Here is a 16,587-nt window from a genome sequence, read left to right on the forward strand (position 1 = left end):
CAGGAAGATTTACCTTATCTCACAGAGTTAGAAGCATCGCTTGCACAAGATTGCACTTATTGATATTATTTCTAATATTTGTACCATTATTTATATTTATTTATGTTTATGGAGTTTGCGTCTTAGGTACACAAAGTATCTGTGTAATTATAGTCACCAGTTTTTTTTACTGCATCTCTACACTTATTCATTTCCGTCTATTGTGTGTCATCACCCCTTTTTTTTCAAGATATTCACTGCGTTTGATTTAAGTAGATTTATTTACTGATTATATTTTTATACATAGCCCAGCCATAGTGTCACATCTTTTGAAGAAATTAGCGCTGATTTACCCCTCTTTTCCTTGATCATTGCCAGTATTTTGTGAAAATACAGAATTGGCCGCTTGTTTCTTTTTGTTATTATATATATTTTTTGCCTGGGATTTTGGATCTACTATTTATCGTATACTGCTCTCACATCCTATACCTGATTAGCAGTGCATAGGTCTCTCTCTTGTCTCAATAAATTATTATTGTCAGAATTCATATAAAGTGAATTGCGATCACCACGTCCCGGAGTTCCTGTTTTTTTATGCTGATTGATTTTAAAGCAAATGTAGAGGCAATAATATTCATTTTAATAAACTATGGTTTATGGTATTACGCTACAGAGCTTGTTTTTGCTCTTTCCATGCATGTTTGAGACTGCTGGGGTAGTAAGTATAAGGAAAGACACCCTAGGGCCGGTCCTCGACATCCACATATTGCGGGGTGGAGCTTTGAGGGGAGAGATCTCTGGTAAGTAAAGCAACAAGAGGGGGCACGTGTGGAGACACCGGGCACACTGCACTCTCTTCTGTCGCAACCCAACCAATAAATGTTTCTATAGCAGCACCATTATAAGGACTTTGAGTGTGGATCCATGATATTTGGAACTCTGGATTAAAGATGTAATATCCTCCATTTTGCATTACACAAGGATTTATATTTTGGAACACTGGTCACTTTAACTGAATTGTGACAATATTGGGTTATTGTTGTTTTTAAGCCTTTTGCTTTTTTGGAATACATTGTTTCTATTTCAGCACTGGTCTCTTTTCACTTGGCAGCAGTACACTAAGGCCCCGCTTTCACACATGCAGACCGTTCAGATCCGATTGTCAGTTTTACAGGTGGATCTGAACGGATGCCCCATGCATCCCTATGGGGCAGAGAATATCAATGGAGACATCTCCGCTGACACCCGCTGCCATCCGATCCTGTCCGTCAAATCTGGACGGATGAAAAGCCTATTTTCCATCCGCCCAGCGGATCGGATGAGAGTGGACAGGTGGTCTATTCTCATCCGATTCCCCCATAGAGGACAGCTGGGACCTGACAGCTCCATCTCCACACACAGAGCAGAGACGGAGCTGCCATCTTCCTGCTCAGCGGGGGATTTGTAGATCGATTCCCCGCTGAGAAAAACGGCAGACAGTGTGAAAGGGGCCTAAGAATTAATTTTATAAGGCACTGTATATACACTTTGGTACATTGTGTTTTATGAATTTTTTTTTTTTTTTTACATTATTTAACACTATATAGCAGTGCCAAACCCACCTTTTGTCTCTAAGTACCAAATTAGACACTACCTCGGTAGCCAGTGTTACATAATAGGTTTATGTGAAATCTCCGTTAACAGCTATAAATAATAATGTAATTTAGAAATATATTCCAGTTAGAAGGAAATGTATTAATAGTATTGAGTGTTGTGTTGGTGTTACTGAAATTAATTCCACTTCAAAGGTTGGCCTTTTGTTTACCCTGATTACTACATGGGTAGTAAACAGCAGCCTTCTTTGACTCATCCAATCAGGCTGAGCCTAATATACATTTGCTAGGTACAGTGACCAATTAGGGAGAGTTATACTAGCCAGCGTACAGCACGGAGAGCTTTGTCACCAAGCTATGTTTCTCTTTTGTGTGGGGACACACAGCAGGCACCGTGCCCTGACCTGGATTGGAAAGGTAAATGAATTCCATGCTTGTACCTTGTATTGTAAATATGGTTGTTGTGGGTAATTTGTAAATATCATATAAGCCAGGGGACTTATACTGTTAATGTATTGTAAATACTGTTTATTGTGTAATTTATATATATATATATATATATATATATATTATGTAACCCTTTCAATAAATGTGTATTGCGGATGGAACTACCTCTTTTGTGTAAAATCTCTCAGGATCTAGATGTGAATATGTACATACTACTACAATGATTGGGGTGTATGCACATTTACAAATAACCTAGGCAACACCAGTCACAGTGGGGGCAGCAGCTACACACATTTTTTATCTATTATCCATAGCATTGAATCACACAAACAGATCACCCTTTCATGCTTGCCTCTTAAATTGACTACACATCTACCTGTAGACACATTCAGATATATGGGGATTGCAGTAAGCATAGAGAGGAGTATATGACCAGAGGTAACGGTACTGCTTGCTATACACTAGTAGCTGTAAAGTTCATCAGTGAAGGATGGAGAGCATGCACAGGACAAAAAACAAGCCTGAAAACAGCAGTAAGAGTCTTAAAGTGATTCTAGAGGCAGAAGGTTTTTTTTCTTAATGCACTGATTGCATTAAGATAAAAAACCTTCAGTGTGCAGCATCCCCCCCAGCCCCCCTAATACTTACCCGAGCCTCATCTCGATCCAGCAATGTGCAGGAGTGCCCTGGTCACCCAGAGTCTAACTCCTGATTGGCTGGGACACAGCAGTGGCTTAATCGTCTCTTGCTCCTGTCAATCAAAGTCAGTTAGCCAATGAGGAGAAAGAGGGGGGACAGAACTGAACTGCAGCTCTGTGTCCGAATAGACACACAGAGCTGTGGCTTGGCTCGGGTGCCCTCATATGAAGCTGCTTGCTATGCTATGCACTCGACAGTAGGGAGGAGCCAGGAGCACCTGCGAGGGACGCGAGAAGAGGAGAATCTGGGCTGCTCTGTGCAAAACCACTGAATAGAGAAGGGTAGTATACCATGTTTGTTACTTTAAAAAAAATAGACTTTAGTATCACTTTAAAAAAAAAAAAAAAAAAAACACAGAGCCATAGTATACTTGATGTTTTAGAATGACTGATGTAAAAAAAAAAAAAAAAAAATTGGTTTAGTGCTACTTTAGTACCATTGCTTGGGGCGGGAGTTGAATGGTTCTGTCACGTACCTTGACCACTTTAGCCCCGGAGGATTTTCCTGCCTAAAGTCCAGGCCACTTTTTGCAACTTGGCACTGCGCGACTTTAACTGTCAATTGTGCGGTCATACAACGCTGTACCCAAACAACATCCTTTTTTTCCCACTAACAGAGCTTTCTTTTCGTGGTATTTGATCACCTCTGCGCTTTTCATTTTTTACGATATTATTAAAAAAATAGCGAAAATTTTGCAAAAAAATTGACATTTTCTACTTTGACAGTTAAAAAATATCCAATATATTCAATTTTTGTCATATACTGTATTTAGGTCAAAATGTATTTAGCTACATGTCTTAGACAAAAAAATTCTCAATGAGCGTATTTTTAACCGCTTTAAGACCAGAAGATTTTACCCCATTCCTGGCTATATTTTGCGATTCGGCACTGGGTTGATGGACAACTGCGTGGTCGTGTGGCGCTGTACCCAAATTAAATTTATGTCCTTTTTTTAACCAACAAATAGAGCTTTCTTTTGGTGGTATTTGATCACCTGTGCGATTTCTAATTTTTGAAAAAAAGAGCGACAATTTAAAAAAAAAAAACAAACATATTTTTTACATTCTGATATATAACATTCCCAAAAAATGTATAAATCAACATTTTTTAACATTTTAGGCCAATTTGTTTTCTGCTACATATTTTTGGTAAAAAAAATCACAATAAGCGTGTTTTGATTGGTTTGCGCAAAAGTGTGATTGTGGAAGAGCTGCGGTGATCATCGCCTCTCCTCCCCTGGCCCGACTCCCTCTGTGTCTGAATACAGCAGGAGCGAGCCTCCGGCAGCGCGCACGTGCTGCCGAGAGAGGGGAGAGTCTGGTGACGTAGGTCTACGTCGCCAGACCTTTACAAGCCACTTTGCCGCAGTAGCAGCACAGTGACCAGTGGTAAAGTAGTTAAAGCAGAGCCTGACGTGCAAAGGGAGACCTCTCGTACAGCCTTGGCTCAGGCACCACTGGAGTTGCAACAATGGATCCGAGAGCGCAGTGGGGTAAGAGTGTCTGTGCTGGTCTTCCATTGGCAGCTGAGATGAGTGGCTGATGAGCCACTGGACAGGACTGGATTGCAGAGCAGCAGGTAGAAGCAAGTACAATGGTGCGGATGCAGGACAGCGTCACCAGGCACTGGATGGAGAAGGATGGGCAGAAGACTGGAGCAGGGTCAGACAAGCCGGGATAGATAACAGATAATCAGATAAGGTATCAGCAGCAGGCAGAGAACAGTCAGTGTACAGGCAAAGGTTGGCAGCAGGATATCAGGCAGAAAAGCAGGTATAGCAGAGTCTAGGCAAGTCGGGGTCAGGACTGGAGATAAACAAACTTGGTCAGATAGGCCGGGTCAATACAGGAATCAAATACAGGCACAGGAACAGAACTCAGGTAAAGCTGCAGATCAGACAGCACTGCACAAGTGCCGCTGCTGCCCTTATGTATGCCATGTAGGCGCCAATGCTAAAATGGATAACGTGCGCGCTTGCACATAGGCGTTCGCATTTGCTGAATCTTTGTAAGCACGTGCGCATTCCTGCGCACGCACATGTGCATCTGCCTATTATTGGAATGTCCCTGACAGGTTCCCTTCTAGATCTGTCAATGGGAGAAATTTATTTTATAAATCTTTTCTCCCTGGGTGTCTTATTGGTGATTCAAGTTTGTTTAGAATACTTTCCCTTCCTGTGGGGTGACTCTGAGAAATTCTTTTGTTTAGGGCTTTCAGTTCAAGGTATATTAGGTTCACATTTTGGGGTGTTTGCATTATCTAGGTTACTGACCTATCTCTTTTTTTTACTATGTCTTATTGTTATCAATACCCCTTTTCTACTGTTTTAAACTTTCATAGCTTTTTTTCCACGATTGCTTGTTCTTGTTTATTCAGTCTGTGGTCTTCTATATATTCTTATATTCGTCATTTTCCTGATAAGGTTCCAAATGTTGAATCAAAAGTGTAATTATTTTCCAAAATCTATTAGTTGTGACTTTCTACTTTTATAATAAAATAAATGGCTTGTTTAGAGAAATCATAAAGCATAAAGTCCCATTTTTCCTAAAGATCATCACTAGTCAGATGAAAGGAAAGCGTTTTATTAATCATAAGTTCCTTAGGGATAACATTACATTCTAGATACTTTTCTATAGTGGGTATTTCCTATAGATTTTTCATTTCCTGAATCAGAAGTCTTTCCAATTTCCTGCTCATAAGCACTTTATCTTGTTTTTGAGCAACATCTTGTGGAATGTTTTCGTAGATAAATGACTCTGTTTTTAAAATACAGTTAGCTTTATACTCCACAGGTTAGTGATTTGTGCAATTTCTTCCATACTTATAGATTCCAAGCATCTTCAACAGACTTGGAATTGGTAACAAAGCACAATAATTTTAGTTATGCTGAGCTTAGAGTACATTAGAAAAAGAATAGACTGAAAATGTGGCAGCTGCAATGTTCACAAGAAGGTGCATTAGTCTAAAAAGCCTTTCAAAATATTTTGATATACAAGAAAACCTTGAATTGAGAGTAACTTGGTTTGAGAGTGTTTTGCAACACAAGCAAAGTTTTTTATAAATCTTGTCTTGATATACAAGTATGTCCCAACTGAGTATAAATGAGAAGAGAGGCGCCTCTAAGTGTAGCAATATGGTTACATTTAATGAAGGTACAACATTTAGCAACTCACATGGTTGATGATTAAAACAGGCATATATAAGTATGCAGGCATCCGGGGTAAAGCTGTCCATATAGACCATCCTCCGCACCGCCTTTAACGTCATCTCTTCCACACTGTGCTCCATGAGCGTTTCAAGCCTCGCTTTCAGATCAATCTACTGCAGGGTAGTCTTCCCCGTCATGACTGCAGACTAACAGTGGTGAGGGCGGGCGGTGTGGAGGACGGTCTATGTGGACAGCTTTACCCCGGATGCCTGCATACTTAGATCTGCCCCTTTTAATCATCAACCATGTGAGTTGTGAAACTAGTGTACCTCGCGCTTATGGTAAAGTAATTAAATTAATTAATTAATTTCTGATACAGTGGAATTAATGTATCATAGATTACTTGAGGGATATTGTGGATAAATAATACAGTCCCATTTGAAGTAATCAAAAGCCATATTCTCAGTGTCCAATAAGTAGTGGCCCATCATTTTCTCGGTCACCCTGTGCCCCTAATAGACACAGAGTGACTTACACCTGAGATGGGCTGAGGAGCTGAGACAGGGATTTCCCAAACGCTCCAAGGACACTTGGGAGTATTCAAAGAGGAAAAGGAGTCTTTATTGGAATTCTAGCCAACAATAATGAATTCAAAGATCATCATGATTACCATTTCCTGCTCAGTTTAAACCAGATTGTGGTAAGTACATCCACAAAGGGGGAGACCCCGCAAGCAACACGGATGAGCACCAGCACTTTATAATTTGAAAAAGGACTTTTAGTATGGACTTTATATGAGTTTTATTACTGCACTTGTTTTATGGTGATATTTAACAGGTCGTTTATGCACAATTTCAGCACAGCACTATTGCACTTGATGATATATTTCATTATGCAGCTTTATATATTTATTTATTATGCACATATGAATTTCAATATGCACTTTTGAATTTTATTGTAATTTATGGTATATTTACACATTAACACTTTTGAGCAGCGCTGCAAACACAGATCAACACAAAACCATGTGAGTTGCTAAATGTTGTACCTTCATTAAATATAACTATATTGCTACACTTAGAGGCGCCTCTCTTCTATTTTATACTCTTGTGAAGGCACCATTTGTGGATGGACATTTTATGGTTACACAACCTTGCTGCACAACATTGCTATAATCTTTTTTTATGGACTATAAACTGAAAGACTTATGAATAAATGGCTGTGGAACGAATCATATGAGTTTCCATTTTTTATGGAGAAATTTGCATTGATATAAGAGTGCTTTGAATTACAAGCATGTGTTTGGAATGAATTATGCTCGCAATCCAAGGTTTTACTGTACCTATAAATTGGGAAGAGCACTTGCTGGTAATGTAGTGAGTAAAGGGAAAGAAATACAGTGTTGTACTGAACTAAATTGCCAGGATATCTTTAGCAGCTGTGCCACTCACCGGTAATACACAGTTACACAGACCTAGATATAATATCAACAGTTTGTTAAGATTTTATCTGTAACAGTGATGATCGGAGAAGTGATGACTGGTCTTTCAGAGCAGAGTTTTCTTCAAAATCTAGGCTGGAAGATGAATCTTTGTGAGGGATAGGTTCAGCAATAAGAGTAAAACATAAAATGTGGAACTCCTGATGTTAACTCAGGAGGTTGCTGTCTCATGGCCAAAGAGTCTGCACAGCGTCCAGCACATGCGATTGATTTCAAGTTGGCTATAAGTCATTGACTGGTTTTGGAGATCTAAGGTTTCATTCCTCAAGATGAATTTTGTCAGCTTCTCTGGTCTATTTGTGGCTCTCCAATTGAAACCATTGTAGTGCTGGTGGGAACAAAGCCAGAAAGTCATATAATAGTCACAAATTTGTATTATATTTTAAAAAGGATCATTTCAAATGGTATTAAACCCAAAACCAAAAATGCAATATGAGTTTTTTTTTTTTTTTAACCACTGTATTTTTTCCTTACTCTGTGGGATAGGAGGGTTTTGCATTTGAATGTATATTTGAACATATGTGATTTTTTCTCTTTCTTTTTTGTATGGAATGTGTTTTGTGTTGTGTATTGATTACATATGTTTTTCAATACTAGGTATCTAGTCAGAGGTTTAAAGACTGGAACCCTGAAGAAGCAACTTGGACCGCGTAACGCGTAGACGATTCTCAACATCTGACTCTTACCTTATCCATGCTTTTATATATGATGGGCTAAAATGTGGCCTCTTTTTTGTAATAATATAATATATTTTTTGAAATTCTATAATAAAAATATAAACATTTTTTTTATATAGAGTGTGTTGATGTAATTAAATTTGAGCTATCAGGGGGACATCGTACAACACCCTTATTCTCACAATTGTTTGTTTCACAAAAATGTAATATATTGCAGCTTACCAGCCATAAAATGTGGTGGCTGCATCAGAGGTGATCTGACCAGTAACACACCTCCTATATTATGGCGCTTTTCCACTGCATGGACCTGAACGTTTCGGCTCGCTTTTGCGCTTTTCCACTGCATGGTACCGCAATGGTATGGTGTTGGAATGGTTCTGTACTGTACGGCGGCGCTTTTCCACTACATGGAACCGAACGATATGGCTTGATTAACCACTTGCCGACTGCCGCACGACTATTTACGTCGGCAGTCAGCCCCTCACAGGCAGAGCGACGTAGGGCTACGCCGCTAGCCTGTAAGGGTTTTGGGAGTGGGCGCGCGCCGCCGGATGCACGCTCCCGCTCGGTCACAGACCCCCCCCACTCGTGTGCCCTGCGGACCCAATGTCCGCCAGGCACTCACGATCGTCCGTGACAGAGAGAGAAAGGCAAGCGGCTAGTGTAAACAAAGCCGCCTGTCAGTTCTCCCTGTGTATGAATGGTGATGAAACGGTTCTACTATGTAGGACCGTTGATCACTGTTCTTACACATCAAGCCACAGCCAATCACAGTTAGAAACACGCCCCTAGGACACACTTAACCCCTCCCTCTCCAATACAGTTAACTCCTTCACTGCCAGTGTCATTTTTACAGTAACAATGCATGTGTATAGCACTGATTACTGTAGTAATGTCACTGGTAACCCCAAAGTGTCAAAAATGTCAGTCAAGGGTCCGATCTGTCTGCCCCAATGTCGCAGTCCCGCAAAAAAATTGCAGATCGCCGCCATTACGTGTTAAAAAAAACAACAAAAATGACAAAAATCTTTCCCTTTGTTAGTAAATGCAATAACTTTTGCGCAAACCAATCAAAATACGCTTTTTGCGATTTTTTTTACCAAACATATGGTAAAAAAAATTGGCCTAAAATGTTAAAAAATGTTGATTTTTACATTTTGGGGGGGGGGGGGATTTCATATAAAAAAATGTTAAAAATATTGTTATTTTTGCAAAATTACACTCTTTTTTTGTTTATAGCGCATGATAAAAAAATTGCACAGGTGATCAAATACCACTAAAAGAAAGCTCTGTTTGTGGGAAAAAAAAGGACCCCAAATTCGTTTAGGTACAGCGTCGCACGACCGTGCAATTGTCAGTTAAAGTCACGCAGTGCCGAATCACAAAATAGGCCCTGGTCAGGAAGGGGGTAAAATCTTCCAGGTTCTTAAGTGGTTAAACAGTGCCACCTCGGTTGTGGTTCCAAGAGGGCCGTACCGGTACCATATCCCACAATCCTTTGCATGCAGCCTTGACTGTTTGTCACTACTAGCCACTGATTGGTCAGAGAATCGTTGTTATCAAACCCACTTTACTTTAGTGGAAAAGCAAACCGTACCAAACCGTACCGAACCGTTCCAACACCGTACCATGCGGTACCATGCAGTGGAAAACCAAACAGAGCCAAGCAAAGCCAAGTGGAGCCAAGCCGGTACTTGCAGTGGAAAAGTGCCATTAGAGTGCCTCCACTCTGCATACATGAGCACAGGAAGCACATCAGACAGCAGCATTGTCAGTCCTCGGGAGGGTAGTGTTAAATGTGTGGATAAATAAATCCGCGCTAAGGATATCAAGGGATTGTAACAATATATGCACAAATAAGCTGCAGCCTCCCTTAGACTATAGCCAAAGGCTATAAAGAGATAAATAAAATGGAAGGTGATGGCGCTGCTTATTTAATAAAGTGCAAATAAATATAAGATGCTAAAGTATAAATATGATTGAGGAATAAGTTAATAGATAAAAGATGCGGAGGTGAAAAACCAAGTAAAAAGATCAAACGTGTAGTGTTATAAGGGATATGAATTAATCTAAAAATAAATTTAAATATATAAAAATATTCCAAAGGTATATGAGAGAAACAACCACCAGAGGGCGTAATAAATGGCAAAGTGTGACAATAAATATGCTTGTGTATATGCCAAAATAAAATAAACAATGTGAATATATGACAATGCTAAATAAATAAATAAAATATATACAAGGTGTATATTCCACAAGTGATAATATAAATAATAGTGAATAGATAAGTAAATAAATAGGTGATAAATGTGCGGGAAACTATTATGCACGGGATGGGTGTGCAAAACAACAGTTAGTATACAGTGCAACAAAAAGTGATAACAATAAATATATCAAGGTGAGTCAAAGATAAATGTGCCAAAAATAATTTTTTATATATAAATATGCAGGTGAATATAAAGGTGCGGGAAGTCTATTTGTGCAACGTGCAAAAAAATCCAAAAAATTAGTCCATAGAATAATGGTGATAGCAAGAAATATATAGGTGTACAGGATATCTTACGGTGACCCCCAAGGTGGGTGACTGGTGAGTGGCAAAGTGGCCCCTGGTAAAAAGACCTACTCACCAGATGTACCCACCCCACACAGGGGTATAGAGCGGGTACTAAAGAGGTATCTTTTGAGCCTGGATCTGTGTAGTAGTTCCCTTCCTAGGGTAGATGTGTTATGGAGTCCGGAGTGTCCTGAGTGGGGTCCGGTAGTGTATTGTGGTATCCAAAATCTCGTGGGTAAATCAAGTGTGGCCACTCAAGGGTATATGGATGGAGGAAAAAAAGGAGCTCGATAGTGTATTATCGTTATGCTAGAAAGTTTATTGTAAATTACAGCAGCAAAATGGGTACTCACATATACAATGTGGGAAAACAGCGAGGTATCAGCGTCCCGGAACGCAATGCGTTCCAACCAGAGACCGGAACCGGAAGTGACGTGACGGCGCTGTACGCGTTTCGTCATGTGACGTCTTCTGCAGCCTGCAGAAGACGTCACATGACGAAACGCGTACAGCGCCGTCACGTCACTTCCGGTTCCGGTCTCTGGTTGGAACGCATTGCGTTCCGGGACGCTGATACCTCGCTGTTTTCCCACATTGTATATGTGAGTACCCATTTTGCTGCTGTAATTTACAATAAACTTTCTAGCATAACGATAATACACTATCGAGCTCCTTTTTTTCCTCCATCCATATACCCTTGAGTGGCCACACTTGATTTACCCACGAGATTTTGGATACCACAATTCACTACCGGACCCCACTCAGGACACTCCGGACTCCATAACACATCTACCCTAGGAAGGGAACTACTACACAGATCCAGGCTCAAAAGATACCTCTTTAGTACCCGCTCTATACCCCTGTGTGGGGTGGGTACATCTGGTGAGTAGGTCTTTTTACCAGGGGCCACTTTGCCACTCACCAGTCACCCACCTTGGGGGTCACCGTAAGATATCCTGTACACCTATATATTTCTTGCTATCACCATTATTCTATGGACTAATTTTTTGGATTTTTTTGCACGTTGCACAAATAGACTTCCCGCACCTTTATATTCACCTGCATATTTATATATAAAAAATTATTTTTGGCACATTTATCTTTGACTCACCTTGATATATTTATTGTTATCACTTTTTGTTGCACTGTATACTAACTGTTGTTTTGCACACCCATCCCGTGCATAATAGTTTCCCGCACATTTATCACCTATTTATTTACTTATCTATTCACTATTATTTATATTATCACTTGTGGAATATACACCTTGTATATATTTTATTTATTTATTTAGCATTGTCATATATTCACATTGTTTATTTTATTTTGGCATATACACAAGCATATTTATTGTCACACTTTGCCATTTATTACGCCCTCTGGTGGTTGTTTCTCTCATATACCTTTGGAATATTTTTATATATTTAAATTTATTTTTAGATTAATTCATATCCCTTATAACACTACACGTTTGATCTTTTTACTTGGTTTTTCACCTCCGCATCTTTTATCTATTAACGTAGTGTTAAATGTATTAGCAGATTTAGATGCACACCAAACTCCAGCTCACACTTTATAGGCAGTTACAGCAAACAGATTTGTCCCCTATTGGGATAAAGGTTTTGCATGAATAAATAAAAGCTGTTCAGTGTATTCACCCCTACCAGTGTTAAGTGGTTTGTGTCATCCATGTAAACTGATACATTTTGCTGGAAAGCTTTAGCTTTTAGGCTTCATGCACACTAGCATTTTTCATAAGCTCAAAAAAAGCTAGAAGAAAATGCTTGATGAAAAATGCTAATAGCATTTTTGTGCCAGCTTCTAGTAGCATTTTAGTAGCTTTTAGGAGCAGCATTTTAGTAGCATTTTTGCAATACATAAAAAAAAGCGAAAAAAAGTTGTTAGGAGCATTTAGGAGCATTTAGAATCATTCAGCATTTTGTTCTGCTGGAAAAATGCTCCAAAAAACTCTACAAAATCTTTTTTTTTCATGCTCCTAGACACTGAAGCTCAAAAAATGCTGATATGCTGATAGCCTAAAGTAGTGTGCATTGACATATAGGATAACACTATTTAGCTTCTAGGAGCAGAAAACAAAATGCTAATAACGGCTTCTAGGAGCTTAAAAAAGGCTAGTATGCATGGAGCCTTAAAAAACAAACTTGCTGTGCTGGATCACCAGATGAAAATAGAAGAAAGGAAGTCTAAAAAAGAAAATGAATGCATCTTTCACATCTAAGAATTGGTAAGCTCCAATATAATAATTGTTTACTTTTAGGTTTAATACTGCTTCAATGTTTTACTTATTTGCATAGACTATAAGTATTTCTCCAATAAGACTGACACAAGAGCATTTTTACTTCCCGTACACCTCTGCTTTTCAATTTTATAAAGATATCGGAAAAGGGATTCGGAATATTTTTAATTTTGTATTCTAAAATACTTTATTCGTTGGATAATATTTTCTTTTCTCTAATTCTTTAAGTGGCTTGAAACTCAAAAACCAAATATGTAATATATTGCAGCTTACCAATCATTAGATGTGATGGCTGCATTCATTTTCTTTTCTTTGGCTTTTCCCCTAAGTTTCCACCTGGTGATCTGGCCTGTAACGCATCCCATATTAGTGATACACAAGTCTAGAAGAATGAACACAAGAGGCACAGCAGACAGCAGCATTGCCAGACTGGGGGGAAGTCCATGTACATGTGATGAAAAGTACTAAGTGCTCTCTGTAAATATTAACTACTTTACCACCGGAAAAGCATTGCCAGACTGGGGGGAAGGGAGTGTTAGATGTACTAGCAGATTTAAATACACTAACAAACTGAAGTCAAACTCCAGCTAACACTTTATAAGCAGTTACAGCAAGCAGTGTTTTTCCCCTTTGGGGTAAAGGTTTTACATAAATAAATAAAAGATGATCATTGTAAGCATCCCTGCCAGTGTTAAATGGTTTGTCTCATTCCTGTAACTAAAATAAAGAAAATGTGCGCTGCCTCCTAAAAAAATGTTCTAAAAAATATATTCTATGTGATCAAATTTGATAAAGAACTAATTACATGTATACCAGTCCAAATACATATTGCATCAGACATAAAGATTGATCACATGACTACCACAAATCACGTGATACACCACTAATAAATCAAGGTGCACAAATAAATGAAAACTCGATCATACAAAATCAAAAATGCATACAAATAAGTCTAAAAAAGTCAATCAAAAGTAAAGTCCATGTACATGTGATGAAAAGTACTAAGTGCTCTCTGTAAATATTAACCACTTTACCACCGGAGGATTTTGCTGTCTTACGTCCAGGCCACTTTTTGCGTTTCGGCACGGTGCGACTTTAACTGACAATTGCGCAGTCATGCAACGCTGTACCCAGACGGAATTTACGTCCTTTTTTTCCCCACAAACAGAGCTTTCTTTTGGTCATATTTGATCACCTCTGCGCTTTTTATTTTTTGCGATATTAATAAAAAAATGCGAAAATTTTGAAAAAATAACAATATTTTTCTACTTTGACAGTTAAAAAATATCCAATATATTCAAATTTTGTCATATATTTAGGCCAAAATGTATTTAGCTACATGTCTTTGACAAAAAAATTCTCAATGAGCGTATTTTAAACCGCTTTAAGACCGGAAGATTTTACCCCCTTCCTGACCAGGCCATATTTTGCGATTCGGCACTGTGTTACTTTAACGGACAATTGCGCGGTCCTGCGATGCTGTACTGAAATTAAATTGATGTCCTTTTTTTCCCAACAAATAGAGCTTTCTTTTAGTGGTATTTGATCACCTGTGTGATTATGACTTTTTGCGCTATATACAAAAAAGAAGGGCCAATTTTGAAAAAATAACAATATTTTTCAAATTATTTTATATGAAATCCCCCCCCCCCCCCCAAAAATGTAAAAATCAAAATTTTTTGACTTTTTTTGCCAATTTGTTTTCTGCTACATATTTTTGGTAAAAAACATCGCAATAAGCATATTTTGATTGGTTTAAGCAAAAGTTATCACAGCTACTAAATACGGGAAATTTATGTCATTTTTATTGGTTTTTTTTTAACTAGTAATGCGGCAATCTGCGATTTTTTTTTGCGGGACTGCGACATTGCGGCGGACAGATCGGACCCTTGACTGACATTTTTGACACTTTTGGGGGTACCAGTGACATTACTACAGTAATCAGTGCTATAAATATGCACTGTTACTGTAAAAATGACACTGGCAGGGAAGGGGTTAATTTTTATTGGTGATCAAGGGGTTAATGTATGCCTGGTGCTTACTGACGTGTGTGGGGGGAGGGGACTGTGTGACACAGGGACAGATCGCAGGTTCAGCTATGCTGAATCCTGCAATCTGACCCTGCCTGTCACTTAGGAGATCCGCCCGCTTTGTTTACACAAGCGGGTGGATCTCCACACTCGATCCCCGATGATCGGGGAAGAGCAGCGGTGATCACCGCCGCTCCTCCCCTGGCCCGACTCCCGCTGTAGCTGAATACAGCGGGAGTGAGCCTCCAGTGGCACGTGCGCGCCGCCCACAAGGGGAGGAGTCCAGCGATGTAGGTCTACGTCGCTGGACGGAATCGAGCCACTTTGCCGCAGTAGCACCCATGTGAGCGGTTGGCAAGTGGTTAAAGTGGCAAAAAAAATGCTCCAAAAAGTGCCCGTGCAATATTGCAGCTTCTTACCAGAACCAGATGATTTCAAGTTATAAAGATCAAAAACGCCTGTGTCTAATCCAAAGAGCAGGTACTCATAGAATAGGAATTGATTACATATATTAGGCCATTGAGTATCTATTGGTCATGGTCAGTTCAGTATAGAGCATACATGGATCTCTCTCTATATATAGGACAATTGCTAACATATATTAGGCCATTGAGTATCTATAGGTCACCGTCAGTATAGAGCATACATTGATCTCTCTATATACATAGGACAATTGATTACATACTGTATATTAGGCCATTGAGTATCTATCGGGCCTTGTTCAAGTATAGAGCATACATTGATCTCTCTATCTATATAGGACAATTGATTACATATATTAGGCCATTGAGTATCTATTGGTCAGTTCAGTATAAAGCATACATTGATATCTAATATATATAGGCCACCTTAGTATATATTAGGCCATTCAGTATCTATCGGTCGTTTCAGTAAAGACCATATATTGATATTTACATATATAGGCCACTTGAGTATATATTAGGCCATTCAGTATCTTTTGGTCGTTTCAGTATAGACCATAAATTGATATCTATATAGATATATAGGCCACTTGAGTATATATCAGGCCATTCAGTATCTATCGGTCAGTTCAGTACATATCAGCAGTGCATTATATATGCAAACACAAAGAGTCAAAATATGTATGACAGAAAAAAATGGTCTCATATATTAACTCACCCCGCGCACAAACATATATATTGCTGATGGCAACTGTAGTGGGAAAATATTGAAGACCCAAAGTCTAAAAGCAGCTGCTATACAGTAACAAATGGTGAAAAGGTGTTATAGAATATTTAAATCTTGATAAATAAATCTAAAACACTAGCAGCGCTAAAACCAGAACTTATGTGTACAACCAAAAAGTCCTTCAAAACCTCATATGATATATAGGCATTTAGTCCATAAAATACTTGATCAAACGAAGTCCATCAAACAGGGTAGGGGAGTGAGAGATCTTGACTATTCACCAAGCTTCCACCACACTTCGGTGCTCCCCCCTATTTTGAAACACTCACCAAACACAAAACAGATCCTTCAAATGTATCCACCAATCGACGGGTGTAGGACTCACTGCTGGACAACACCTAGCTCCCTCCTCCTCAAATAGTCCTCCGTTCAAAGCACATGCAATTGAACAAAGTGGGGGCAACAATAGTGTAATTCCGCAAAATGATTTATTAAAAGAAAAACACAAACTGAGCCCCTCTCCCCTCCAGATGTCTACTTACAAGAAGGCAAAG

The sequence above is a fragment of the Pelophylax lessonae genome (genome assembly GCF_965119305.1).
Source record: "Pelophylax lessonae genome assembly, chromosome: 1".
Taxonomy (NCBI): domain Eukaryota; kingdom Metazoa; phylum Chordata; class Amphibia; order Anura; family Ranidae; genus Pelophylax; species Pelophylax lessonae.